This window comes from Budorcas taxicolor, chromosome 25 (assembly GCF_023091745.1).
Source record: "Budorcas taxicolor isolate Tak-1 chromosome 25, Takin1.1, whole genome shotgun sequence".
NCBI lineage: Eukaryota > Metazoa > Chordata > Mammalia > Artiodactyla > Bovidae > Budorcas > Budorcas taxicolor.
This window is the reverse complement of record NC_068934.1, coordinates 39,334,371-39,349,040: the sequence shown is the minus strand read 5'-3', so window position 1 is coordinate 39,349,040 and position 14,670 is coordinate 39,334,371. Positions and strand designations below refer to the sequence as shown.

Here is a 14,670-nt window from a genome sequence, read left to right as displayed (position 1 = left end):
AAGTCACCGTGCCCCATCTAAACACACCTGACAATTGGAGAGGCTCCTGTTGTGCTCAAGGGACAGGCATGGATAGATGTCTTGCAGGAATAGGCCTTGGGAGTCCTGGATGAGTCATTAAACCGATTGTCTTTACTTTGGCTGCCACAGTAGTTTTGTCTTCTTTGATTGGGAAGACATTTCTAAATTATTTTTTTGTATGTTTGGTTTGGCAGACAAAATTTTTCATGACATAGACTCTATGGGGAAATTATATCAGAAATATATCCATTTATCTTTAGCAGTTACATTTTCTTGGTTTGTATGTCCCTGATGATCTTTCTTTATAAGTGGGAAGGAAACACACATGTTCAGTGTGCATTCAGTCTCTTTTAAAATCAACCAACATGAATTAAATTCCTCTCTGTCCCCACTGCACTCCCAACTCTAGGCAAGAAATAAATACCTGCAGAGACTCAAGGCTGATTCCAGCCAATCACTGTGCAGATTTCGTTCCCACTGTTTTCGGTGGAAAAAAAAATTAGTTGCTAACATTAAAATCAGTAGATTGTAGATAAATATCCAAACTTCCGATTCTCTCGAAAACATGGTCAATTGGCCTGCTTTCCAGCATGGGTGAAGTGGAGGAAAGGCTGCTCCCAGTGGTAAGACCTGTGTGGCCCAGGATTAAACATGGCCACCTAGTCCTAGTATCATATCTCCTGCCTCCAGGGACCATGACTTTGTGAGAACTAGACTGCTAGCTCTCTTAAGATAAAGACCACTTTTGTCTTCATCAGCTTTGACTTTGAAGGCTTTAACCCAGAACCTAGCACAGAGTTCTTCCTTGTACATTTGTGTGTGATATAAAATTCCTTGTGGATGCATATGGCATTTCTTTCAATGCTGAAACCATGCAATTTAAGTATTGCTCTGCCCTAAATCTTTGATGCAGACAGGCATCATAGGTGCCCCTGATGTCTGCCATTAGACCCACTACCTAAAGCCAGTGTGTCCCTGGGCTGTCCCTGAAGTCTTCGCTTTGCCATTTGATAACTTATCCTCCTAGCAATCCCCTCTCCAATGAAGATAGCAATGCATATCTCATGAAGTGCCTAGGAAGATGACACAAAACCACGAATGTCGAGCGTGGCCCTTGGTATCCATTTTTATGATGTTCTTAGTCGTTTGTTTTTTTTTTTTCTCCAAGTAGGCAAGGTTTCCCATCTTCTTAGATGTCCATACAGATCAGTTTGATTTTCCAGCCAAACTTCAAGGAAGAGATTACAGTTCAATTCTCTGTATTCTGAGAAGCTTCAAAGTACACTCACCAAGGACACTGATGAAGGTAAAGATTTTATCAAGACCTTTGTGTTTTTTCAGACCTATTATTGGCCTAAAGGGCTAAACTTGGGCATATCAGAGCATATATAACTAAGGGCTCCTGGTCACCACTACATGCTAAGAACCCGAACATTCCTGAGTACTTGGAGCCAGGAAAGAAGCGTGAAGTGGCTTGTGCTCCTCAGGCTGGTGGCCTTCTCAGATTGCATAGTCATGTAAGTATGGAGACTGTAAGCCACATCATATTCATTTCTGTGATTTTTCTTTTCATCTGATTATTCTATTCATCAGTTTTAGAAGGGAATGGAATATTTCCCTGACAATCTTAAAGTTCAAACCTTACTTATTGAAAAGTACTTTGCTATAGGAACTGTGGGTCCCAAGGGTCTTGATGTCGATTTGCATAGCTGCACAACTCTTGGGGTCCAGTCATGTCATGACCTATTGAAATTGGAACTCCTTGCAATTTTCAGAGCACAGTCAATGCAGATGTAGGTGTGCTCCTGTGGAATAGCACTTTTCTACCTTTTATTTAGCATGTCCTCTTTGTTCTCTCTCTACTTCAGTGTGTATATGTCTATGTCTGCATCTCTGTATCACTGTCATTTATCTCTCCATCTCTTTGGAAGGCTCTGAGTGTTTTTCTCTCTGTGTTGTTTCTTTTAATTTTTCATTTGACTCATCCTTCCTTCTTGAGCCTCTACATTTCCCTAACTTGTTCCCTATCTCCTGGATTCTTTTTTCAACTATCTCTTCTCTTTCAACTTGGAGAAAGGTTGGGAGAGTTATTTATACACTGTTTTATATATGACAAGCAGTGTGACCACAGCCAATTCACAAGCCTCTTGTATTTCAATTCCTCCCTTGTAAAAGAGGACAGGAATTCCCCTTCTGCCTCCTTCCCTGAGCTTCTATGAAAAGGATACAGTGGGATGGCAACAGCAGTGCTAACGGCTGTCATTGTTGAGACCTCCTATTTATCAGGCACCTTATATCCACCACTTCACTATCCCCAAAGTATTCTATTTGGAGGGTTTGAATCATTACATTCCACCATTTTACTGAAGGGACACTGAGACCTCACATGTTCATATGGCCTACCCAGCATTACAGAATAGAATCTTTATTCAAACCTATGTCTTTGCCATGGAATATGAATAAAATTCTGATAATAAGGTGACTCATGAAAATGATTGGAAAATACACAGTGCCATTACAATGACAGTTATACCTTAACACTGACAGTTAATTGTAGCTGCTTCTTTGTTTTCTTTGTCAAAAGCTCGATGAAGGAATACCTCTAACAAAAGTGAAGACCATGAGAAAAACCCTCAGTGAAAAAAACATGCTGAACAATTTCGTGAAGGAACATACTTACAGACTGTCCCAGATTTCTTCTCGTGTCTCAAATATAACTATTCACCCCCTGAGGAACATCATGGATGTGAGTGTTTTGGAAAGATGGTGCTCCACAGCGCCCCCTGGTGCTCTAGCCTAGCACTGGGGTCATCTCGAGGTGAAGGGTGGGATGTTGGGGCTGGGGCTCCAGGAGGTTTCTGCAGGAGGTAGAAACCCTGGGCAACAGAGGCCCCATCCAAAGGAGAAGGCTCTATCATCCTCACCTCTTGATCTTGGTGACTGGGTCCAGAAATTACTAGGTGGCAGGTAAATATCAATTTCTGTGTCAAAGATGTGTCATTAGTTTGATGGAGATAGTTCCTTCTGAGGAGAAGGCAACGACGACCCACTTCAGTCTTCTTGCCTGGAAAAACCCAAGGATGGAGGAGCCTGGTAGGCTGCAGTCCATGGGGTCACTAAGAGTCGGACACGACTGAGCGACTTCACTTTCCCTTTTTACTTTCCTGAATTGGAGAAGGAAATGGCAACCCGCTCCAGTGTTCTTGCCTGAAGAATCCCTAGGACAGGGGAGCCTAGAGCTCCTGTCTATGGCATTGCACAGAATCGGACATGACTGAAGCGACTTAGCAGCAGCAGCAGCAGCAGATCCTTCTGAACTAAGGGAGTCACTCAGTTACAGATGAAGAGTGAATCATCTCTGATGAAAAGGTAGAACCAACTGCAAAGCAACTGTGAATCCCCAGGCAGAGGAATTCAGTTTCCACAGATGCAAGAACCACAGCAGTGAAAAGTTATGGAACCTGTATTCCGTGTAAGGCCATCAGAATCTATCAAAGTGCTTACTGTTTTTAGATTAGAAAAGGGCTTATTTTGTCTTCAAGGATGCCCATGCCAGCCTGAGAGATAGGCAAAGAGTAAATACATGTCAAATGAAAGGGTCACCTGTGTGGTGTTGATTGGATGTGGTCTGAGTTTGGAGGGAGTGGCTGGGGTTGATCAAGAAGGACCTCCTGGAGAAGAGGGTGCTGTGGCTGGGTTTGAAGACACTACAGAGTTCTCAAATGAAGGCACCAGGACTTCCCTGGGTGCCCAGCGGTCCTGGAGGCCCAGTGGATATGCCTCTGGGCTTGCCATGAAGGAGGTATCACTTCAAAGCCTGGTCAGAGAATCAATATCTTGCATGCAATGTAGCACAGGAAAAATATATCACATGCAGACACCACTGTGATCAAAGGCTGTGAGCTGCACAGTGGTGAGAAAGTGATCTCAAGAGATATGTGACACCTAAAGGGAGGCAGCAGTGTGGGAATAGAGGGTAGCCAGTTCTACACTAACCCACTCCCTTCTTCTCCCTGTAGATGCTGTACATGGGTAACATCACCATTGGAACACCTCAGGAATTCCAGGTTGTCTTTGACACAGGCTCATCTGACTTGTGGGTGCCCTCCTTATTTTGCCCCAGTCCAGCCTGTTGGGAGTATAGACACCCCCTACCCAGACCATCTTTCAATTACCCTGATGCCCTGTTTTCCACCCTTAGCACCCGATGACACTCATCTCTTGTGTCTGCAGCTACACAAGTTAGGTTCACACATTAAAAGTCTTCCACCTTCCTGCCTACCCAAAAGACCTTCAGCATCGTCAATCGATCTGGGAGCATAAAGGGATTTCTTGCTTATGACACTGTTCGGGTAATCTGTAAACAGAAGCTGAGTCAGGACTGGCTTTGGAGTGACCTGTGCTTGCAAAACAGATGCAGGACCATCTGGCAGGACCCTTCCTAGCCTAACTCCCATAGATATTGGCTATCTTACGCACAGGATCATGTGTCTGGGGAGGCAGTGCCCATGGTGACACATGAGTAAACAGATTAGCTAACCCAGAGAGTGGTTTGAGGTGTGGGCTTGCAGCTCCTCTGCCCATGAGCACTTCAAGGTTCATTTTGCTAGGAGCGAGAAGAGGGGAAAAAAGCACCCCCTTTTATATTCACAGACTGTTCCAGGCACTTTCAGGTAATAATTGCTTTAATCTGCAACAACCCCACACAGCACGTGGTCTGATTAGCTCATGAGACATATGAGGAAACTGAGGTACAGACAGCAAGGGCCTTGCTGAGGGCATGCATACGATATGTGGTGGAGCTTGGCTGGCTTTTCAAGAATGCACTTGCTGTGGGATGTTTGGGACATGATAAAACTGATCTGGGCACTCTGGGGGCAGTCAAGGGCTTCAAGTATTCAAAGTGGGAAACTGGAGGCCAGAGATGTCAGAGACCTTGATAAATGAGTTCTCACTCTAGGAGACCTTTGAGAGTCTAATAAAACCTATGACCTGCCTCTCCAAAGTACTTGAATAGTTCCCCTCTCTCTCTTTCTCTTTCATACACACTCAAAGAAATACATACATATCCCCAAAAGTGAATTTCCCAGGCAATAATTTCATAGAACCATGCAAGTAAGATTGGGTTTTGAGCTTCTATCTTCCCTGACAGATGCAGAATCCACAGTTCCTTACATACAGAGAATGCAGTCCATTCCTGTCATTACATCATGCCAAAGAGAAGGCTATCTTGCTCTCGACTCATTTTGTCCACAAGGTAGGACCAATGGGTCATGGCCTGACTCTTGGTTGCCCCACCTGGACAGAAGACACAAGGCCAATTTGACTCACTCAGGTGGTGTTTTTCAGAGGGGCAGATGTTTTAAAATTCACAGCCTCACACAAATAGAACCCCAATTCCCCTCCAACCTTGTTCTAACTGTCTGAGGTCCACCAAAGACAAAGCCCAGCCTCAATTCTTCTTTGAGGATGTAATGGCAATGCACCCCAGCCCAGTCCTAGCACCACTTCATATATCTGTAAGTGGGACCACTCTTCTCTCCCACAGATTGGGGACCTTGTAAGCACTGACCAGCCGTTCAGTCTAAGCCTGGCGGAATCCGGGTTTGAGGGTATACCTTTTGATGGTGTCTTGGGCTTGAACTACCCCAACATATCCTTCACTGGAGCCATCCCCATCTTTGACAAGCTGAAGAATCAAGGTGCCATTTCTGAGCCTGTTTTTGCCTTCTACTTGAGCAAGTAAGTCAGAGATGGACAATCCCTTTCTCCAAATTAGCTGTGAGATGCTTTCAGTTGCATGAAAATTATAGAACACTTGATAATGAAGTATTCTGAGAGACAATCTAACCCAGGATAACTATGGCCCCAGGGCCCTACCTGGCACCACCACTTGTTTTTATGAATAATGTTTTATTGGAATACATACCTGCTCCTGGGCTCAAGACTAGTGACTTGGTCTAGGGGGCTGAGTGAGGAGGAAGACTAAAGGAAGACAACACAAAAGAAGTTGGAGGGAAAAGCAATAGGATTTTCTTATGAATTTGATAAGGAAGGAAAGAGAAGGATGTTGGATATCTTTCCTTCCTCATTAGCATTCCACTAGGAGCCCAGGACCAGCTACCCACTTTGCAGGAGCCAGTGAAAAATAAAAGTGTGGGACACAAAACAAAATGTGGGATCCCTTGTTCAATAAACAGTATTCATTTTAAGACAGGGAGAACAGAGGTGGCATCCCTTCTGAGTGTGGGACCCTTTAACAGTAGAGGTCACAGGCCAGTGGAGCTAACTCTGGGTGACCTGAACCCACATCCTTAGCACTCTCATGCTTTGATTTTCCTGAAAAATGACAAGCTGGACAAGGGGAAAGCAAACACTCTTCAGCACCCTGTCATCTGAGGGTTTCTGAGCACACAGGTAGCAGGAGGTCATGGGCCTCTTCAAAAGACATAGTGGGTGGAGCCCAGCCATGTGATTCAGCTTCTAACCTCCTCTGTGCCACTCATTAGCCAGTAACTGACCTCATTCTGGTTCTCAATCGTTCCTAGTCTTGATTTCTGCATCTGTAAATGGAGACTTTATTAGGGCCTTGATGGGTAGACAAGCACAAACCCAAGCTTTCCAATAGTGCTGTTGTTACTGTCCTCCACAGATCTCCCGCTCTTTTCTCTCTACCGATGCAGTGGAAAGGCAGCATGGTGATTTTTGTTGGGGTGGACAAGCCTACTACCAGGGAGTGCTCAACTGAGTACCATTGATCCAAGCGGGAGACTGGCCTGTACACGTGGACCGGTAAGCCTCTCCCTCTGAGGGTCAGCCCAACTGATGCTCCACATCTGTACATGGACATAGGCAGACACACACAAATGGATTCTCAGACACATAGTGACATAGACATATACACCACCCGCAACGACACAGACAGACACACAGACACATGGAAACACACAAGCAAACACATATAAACAGAGACACATATAAACATGCATGGCTAGTCAGAGACACAAAAGCACAATTAGAGTCACATACAAACACATATATAAACAAACACATAAACACATAGATATGCAAACAGCCATGGGTTCATAGTCCCCAGGCTTTCTGACCAGGGCTCTGACCAGGGTACTAAACGGGTCCAGAGAGGTCTGTGCAGCTGGGAGAGGGCTGCACCCACTGCCCTGTGAGGTGTGGAGCGTGGTTAGAGGACTCTACAGTGTGCTGAACAGAGGATCAGGGAGGATTACACCAAACTGAACAGAGTTATAAGATGACCAACTGTCCAGGGCTACCTGGGACCAAGGAAGTTCTCAGTACAGAAAAATGTCAGTTTAAAGAAAGGGAAATTCCTAAGCAAATGGGGAAAACTGGTCTTCTTAGGGAGCAGCTACCCAGAAGTGGAGAGAGGATGGCTGAGTCTAAAGACTTCAAAGCAACTACAAAAAAAAGACACCCCATGTACCTGGGCACATAGTGGGGCAGGGGCTAGAACAGAGAATCAGGAATGGGGGATCCAGCAGTGACCTGAGGACAAGAGGCATAATTGACAGGATTCTGTGTGATACCCTCAGACAAAAACTGACCTGTCCTTTGGAGTTTCTGTGGGCTAGTCATGTATTTCCTGGCCAGGGTGTCAGGGTCTGAGCTGGTTGTAGGAGCAGTGCTGGCAGACACCCTTTCTCAGAGGAGCCCCTCTCTTCCTCAACTATGAGAGTCTACTGTCCCTGCGAATCTCCTGCTTCATTCCGTGGTTGACCCATGATTTGTTTCCCACTAGATACAGCTCTCTGGATGTTTCACATTCATTATTTTCACATTCTTCATTCATTCACTAAACAGACAAGCATTGGGCACCCACCGTGTACCAGGCACTTTAGGGAGGCAACGAAAATAAAACTCGCCCTCACATCCAAGAAGGCAGATGCACGAGAAATGACACACAATGCTGTCTAGTGCATTGTGACTTTGGTGCACGCTCATGACACACACACATAGTCAATTTCACAATTGACTATGTGTGTGTGTCATTTCTCGTGCATCTGCCTTCTTGGATGTGAAGGCGAAATAGTGAATTGTGACTTTTGTACATGCTAGACATGAGAGGCACCCCACTCCAGTACTCTTGCCTGGAAAATCCCATGGACGGAGGAGCCTGGTAGGCTGCAGTCCATGGGGTCGCAAAGAGTTGGACACGACTGAGTGACGTCACTTTCATTTTTCACTTTCATGCATTGGAGAAAGTAATGGCAACCCACTTCAGTATTCTTGCCTGGAGAATCCCAGGGACGGGGGAGCCTGATGGGCTGCTGTCTATGGGGTCACACAGAGTCAGACACAATTGAAGTAACTTAGCAGCAGCAGCATACATGAGAAAGGGTCAACAGAAAGTGACCAAGACAGGAGACTGATAAACACCAGGGAAAGACTTCCCTGAATCAATGATAATTAAGCTGGAATCTGGAAGATGAGAAGAAATTTGCTAGTCAAAGGGGAGGGGACCTTTCTAGGAAGGAAGACCAGCTTGTGTAAGATACAAAATATCCTGGTGTATTCAAGTACTGCATTCAAGGATGTCAAGGAAGGTGCCATGTGGAGAGCAAAGGAAAAGAGTCAGCACAGAAGATGAAGGGCTGTTTAGGAGACAGTCGGGAAGGGGGCAGCTCTGGGGAGACTCAGAGCAGCCTTGATGCCTGCTTTGTCACACTGTCTCTCAGCAGCTCCATGAAAAGAAAGGTTATTGCTTGTTCTGGTGGCTGCGAGGCCCTTGTGGACATCACTGACCCTTGGCCCAAGAAAACTAGTCAGTAATATCCAGAAGCTCATTGGCACCACACCATAGCGTTCCGAGTGAAGGGTCATGCCCCACGGTCACTCCCAGTTTCCACACACAAGAAGGATCTCCAGGGCTAAGCTCTCTCCCTTTCTCTCTAACTACACTATGTTTCATGTTTTGCGTTCAATAACTTTCTCTCTATTATCTTCACTATCAACGGCATCAGATACCCAGTGCTAGCTTGAGCCTACATCCTCAAGGTGAGGGGAGAACCCTGAGGGATGGTTCTCAAATAGGAACTTGCAGGAACCCTTGTGCAGCAGCTTCTAGGAGGGCGCCCTCTGCAGGCTATCTTGCACTATTGCAGATGCTGCTGAGCCCTGTGGCTGGGCCAGAGCCTGCCACAAAACCAACCACTTGAGAGTAAAAGGCTGTCTGGGACACTAATCATCCTGAAATAAATGTGGAGACGCCACACCATGCTGGCATGGTGGGAGTCACAAGGAGAGGGGAACACTATGGTGCTCAGTCCTCAAAGAGCTTCAATTCAATATGAACCCTCAGATGAATGAACACGAAAGTCAGCTCCAGCGGGCACTGAAATAGGCCATACGAAAAGGAGAATGACTGGGGACACTCCCAGTGTGCTCTCCCACCATAGGGATAAACGGTTTCCCTTCCCTTCTCGCAGTTTTCCTGGTTTGGATGATAAATTTTACATGGTCACCCTAGTTCTCAGATGCATCTTCCCCTAGCTCTGGACAGTTGTCCCCTTTGTGAGTTGGGGTACCTGACCCCTCTGTGGGAAGCCTGGATGCTAATGTGAATAAAGACTGCCCAGTGACTGCTCAGCCCCGGCACAGGGTGGAGGCTTCATGTCAGCTCCCTAGGGGAGTTCAGAGCTGGCTGATTGGCTCAAAGAAGACTTTGAGGAAGGAAGGGAATTTCAGGAATTATAAAACTGCAAACTTATGGAGCCATGTGTAGAGTTGCTTGGTTCTGGGCAAAACTGCACTGTATTCCATGCAAATGGCATCCCAAGGTGCTCTGCACTGGGGCACTGGGGACTTACTGGGGGTTATGAGGACTATGGACTAACTGGTGGGGATGGGGAACCAGTGTAAGTTATCCAACCAAGCTGGAGTGGCCAAAGAGGGTGAGTGTGGGATGAAGGAGGCTTCTCAGAGTTCCTGAGTTAAGTTTTCAAGAACATGTTGTGGGCACTGCTCTATTTAAGATGGACAACCAACAACGAGTTGCTTTGTAGCACAGAGAGCTCTGCTCAGTTATATGACAACCTGGATTGGAGGGGTATCTTTGGGACCAGCATATCGGGATACATACAGTTGAGGACCTTTACTGTCCACATGAAACTCAGAATATTGTTAATCAGTTATACTCCAATACAAAATAAAGTTTTTAAAATAAAGTTCAGACTGTGGGGACGCAGGAGGAGAACCAGCATTGTCTGCAGAGAAAACAGGGAGCGGGAGTCAGAAGTACTGGAGTTTCAGCTTTAGCATCATTACTTCCAAAGAAATACCAGGGTTGATCTCCTTCACAATGGACTGGTTGGATCTCCTTGCAGTCCAGGGGACTTTCAAGAGGCTTCTCCAACACCACAGTTCAGAAGCATCAATTCTTCGGCGCTAAGCCTTCTTCACAGTCCAACTCTCACATCCATACATGACCACAGGAAAAACCATAGCCTTGACTAGATGGACCTTAGTCGGCAAAGTAATGTCTCTGCTTTTGAATATGTTATCTAGGTTGGTCATAACTTTTCTTCCAAGGAGTAAGTGTCTTTTAATTTCATGGCTGTAGTCACCATCTGCAGTGATTCTGGAGCCCAAAAAAATAATGTCTGACACTGTTTCTACTGTTTCCCCATCTATTTCCCATGAAGTGATGGGACCGGATGCCATGATCTTCATTTTCAGAATGTTGAGCTTTAGGCCAACTTTTTTGCTCTCCTCTTTTACTTTCATAAAGAGGCTTTTTAGCTCCTCTTCACTTTCTGCCATAAGGGTGGTGTCATCTGCATATCTGAGGTTTTTGATATTTCTCCCGGCAATCTTGATTCCAGCTTGTGTTTCTTCCACTCCAGTGTTTCTCATGATGTACTCTGCCTCATTCTTTAGTAATTTTAAACAGCTCAGCTGGAATTTCATCACCTTCCCTAGCTTTTCTTGTAGTAATGCTTCCTAAAGCCCACTTGACTTCATACTCCAGTATATCTGGCTTTATGTAAGTGACCTCAGCATCATTCCTATCCCAGTCATTATGACAATTTTTGTATAGTTCTTCTGTGCATTCTTGCCACTTCTTCTTAATCTCATCTGCTTCTGTTAGGTCTTTGACTTTTCTGTCCTTTATTGTGCCCATATTTGCATGAAGTATTTCTCTGGTATCTCCAGTTTTCTTGAACAGATCTATACTGTTTACAATTATATTGTTTTCCTTTAATTATTTCACTTTTCACTTATGAAGACGTTCTTATCTCACCTTGCTATTCTCTGGAAGTTTGCATTCCACTGGGTATATCTTTCCCTTTCTCCTTTGCCTTTCACTTCTCTTATTTTCTCAGCTATTTTTAAGGCCTCCTCAGGCAACCACTTTGCCTCCTCACATTTGTTTTTCTTGAGGATGGTTTTGATGACCACCTCCCATTCAATGTTACAAGGCTCCATCCATAGTTCTTCATTCTAACAGACCTAATCCCTTGAATCCAGTTTTCATCTCCACTATATAACCATATTGGATTTGATTTAGGTCATAGCTGAATGTTCTAGTGGTTTTCCTTACTTTCTTCTATTTAAACATGAATATTGTTTGCTTCTGCCTAAGCATTTCTTCCAGATCTCCACCCACCACTCCCAGTGGGTGTGGAGCAAAAACACACAATTTGAGGACTGTTACCCTGGGTTTGTGCTTGGCTTTTCATGTGCTTAGCTGTGTGAGCTTGATCAAGTCTCTTAACCTCAGTTTTCTCATCTGGAAAATGAACACCATGGTGATAATTCCACCTTTTAGGTCGCATGTGTGCCTGCAAAGAGCAAATGGCCCTGAGAGGGCTTTCTGGGTTTCTGAATCTGCAACAAATATGAATTATTCTGCCACCTGGGGAGAAGGAAATCTTCTGTTTCGAGGTTATGGCTGTCATCCCCATGGCTAAATATTGATTCAAGCCAAATAACATCCATTTCTGAACCCTGACCCAGAACTCTGACTGAGCCGATGCTTCTGTTTTCTGGGCTTACACAAGAGCTAATGATTACTTGCTCAAATTACTCCCTTCTTCACCCTTACCAGTCAGCCTTTCCTTGTCAACTACTCCCCTGAAATCACACTGCAAGGAAAATCGTAAAGACTCTTGCTCTCTTGTCGGTTTCCCACATGTCCAGCATAGCAACAAGTAGCTGTTGTGGCTACATGTCATAGCAACAACTATGGCTACTTGTATGGTCCAATCTCAGCCTGTTAAATGAATCTTTCCCCATTTGGCCCTTCATGTTTAAACTACCTACAGTTGCCTTAGTAACTTGCCAGGATCCAGTTTGAGGAACTCCGCCCATGGCAAAAGTCATGAGGAAGGAGGCTCGGCATATGCAAAGGAGGGATTAAGCCTCAGGAGGCCCCCTGTTCCCAAGCATCTACCCCCAAAACCCGAGTCTGCTTACTTTACTGCTTTATGCTCTCACCTACACCTCTGACTTTATGGGGGGCTGTCCCCCACCACCTCTCTCGGAAAAGGAGATTACTTCGGGTTCCAGCTAATAAAATTCCTGGGCTTGACAAGAGTGTTTCAGTTCACAAACTCCTCTGAAAGTTCTCTAGCCTGCCTGACAGGCTCGTTCAGCCACATGTGATTTTTCACAGCCTCCCAACCATTAGAGGCATGAGATGCTTTAAACTTTCTAAATACAGATTCTTTTGAGAAGCTAGAAAATTATTAGTGTAGTATAGTGGGTTGATTAGGAATTATATTGGTGAAGGGTTTTTCATTTGTTGGGCGAATATTTGCTGCTAAGTCTCCATATCCCCTGGCCTAATATACATATATAACTAGCATATAGGAGAAATAGATATTAACCTTTGATATTAATCATGTTAAACCTTAGGCTAAGTAAATTCCTTTCTTCATTATAACCCCCTCACCCTCACCCTATAGGAATGCAACTTTATCTGGTACCTTCGGAGGGTGGCGCTTGGTTTAAGAAAAATCACCCCTGGAAAATAGGTTTTCTGGTTGACTGACCGTTATCAGAAAGAAAGGGTCATAAAATGTTAGCAGACCTCTTGGCCAGAAGATGATGTAAAGCCACCTAAGACCTTTAGTATACATTTATATGAAACACCTGATTTTGATAAAGGTCAGGACTGCTGACCCCCGCATGACTTTGTAATTTCCATTTGTCTCTATGTGTAACAAAAGGTATATAAGCAAACCTGGAAAATAAAGAAAACAGATCAGTTCCTGGAAAGACTGGTCTCCTCTTGTAGTTCTTTCTCTCATTTTCAAGCTGAATTCCCATCTGGAGCATGGATGCCCACCAAGCCTGCTAATTATGCCTGGGCTTCTAAGATCTGACGGGGGAGGGCTTTGTTTCTCCACTTCTTCGGGAAAAGGGAAAGATGCCTGTGGCCTCCGTAAGTAGTGCAAACCTCTTGTCTCGAGGTTTTATTGGTATTCCACATAAACCAAGTTATTCAGCCTCTTTTCTCCACTAATTTTCCTACTACACTATTCTTTCCTAATCTCTCTTTATATCTCTGAGTAAATAAGTCTTTCCTCGCCGACTCCATCTCCCCTTCGAATTCCCTGGATCCACTGAGTCTGGACGCCAGCAAGTGGCGCCCAGAACAGGCTTTTCAAAGGTAGGTCCCTCAAAGCAATTACGGTTATCAGCCGTATTGACCGCCCCTCCCCCCCCACCCCCCCACCCCCCCCCCCCCACCCCCCCCCCCCCCCCCCGGCGCAGTATTGAGTTTTACGGATGGATAGGATCCCACTCAGGGTGCTGCAGACCCCCCTGTAGGATAGACAGGGTGAGTAGGAGTGAGAAGTGTTTTAAAGGTTGAAGGGAACCTGCTTTTTTAGTGTTGAAAAGAAAGACCCCCCTTGCCAAAGGTAAAAACTTTTACAAGGCAGACTTTTCTATAACACTTAAACTTTCTGACATGGGTAACAGTGAGTCAAAGGAAAGAGAGCTCTTTACAGGAGTAACTTTGCAGTTATTAAGTAAGAGAGGAATTAAACTTACAAAATCCAATATTCAGTCATTTTTTTTCATTTGTACAAGAACAATGCCCTTGGTTTCCAGAAAAGGGCACTGCTAATTTAGATACTTGAGTGAACCTAGGAAAACAGCTAAAAACTTATCATACTTTGCATGAGCTTGTAAATGCTTTTGCTTTGTGGAATATGATTAGAAATGTTCTGGCCCCCCATCATGAGGCTGTTAGATAGCCTATGGGAGGGGCTATAGCGGTGGATGGTGTTGGGTCTCCACCTTCTATGCAGATCATATTTTTTGCCATTGATGAACAAAAGGAGGGAGACTGTGCTCTACCTCCTGAAGGAAAGGGCTTACAGGACGCTGCAGCTGGGCGCCCTGGCGAGCCCCCAAGATGAAAGGTTGTTGTTGAATTACGAGGCTGGGATTCTTGGTCCCCAGAGAAGAATTCAATCTGGAGCCAGAGACGAGGCTTGATCGCTCAGAGATTCTGTGTAATAAAGTTTTATTAAAGTATAAAGGAGACAGAGAAAGCTTCTGACATAGGCATCAGAAGAGGGCAGAAAGAGTACACCCCTGCTAGTCTTCTGCTGGATGTTATATAGTCACAAGCAGCCTGTTAATGAAAGAAAGGAATGTCTC

The 14,670-nt window shown here is 45.0% G+C and overlaps 1 pseudogene; it reads left to right on the top strand.

The window, feature by feature from the left end:
* The first annotated feature begins 1,437 nt into the window (after positions 1 to 1,437).
* LOC128068500 (pregnancy-associated glycoprotein 1-like) overlaps positions 1,438 to 14,670 on the top strand; it is a 36,131-nt pseudogene continuing 22,898 nt past the window's right edge.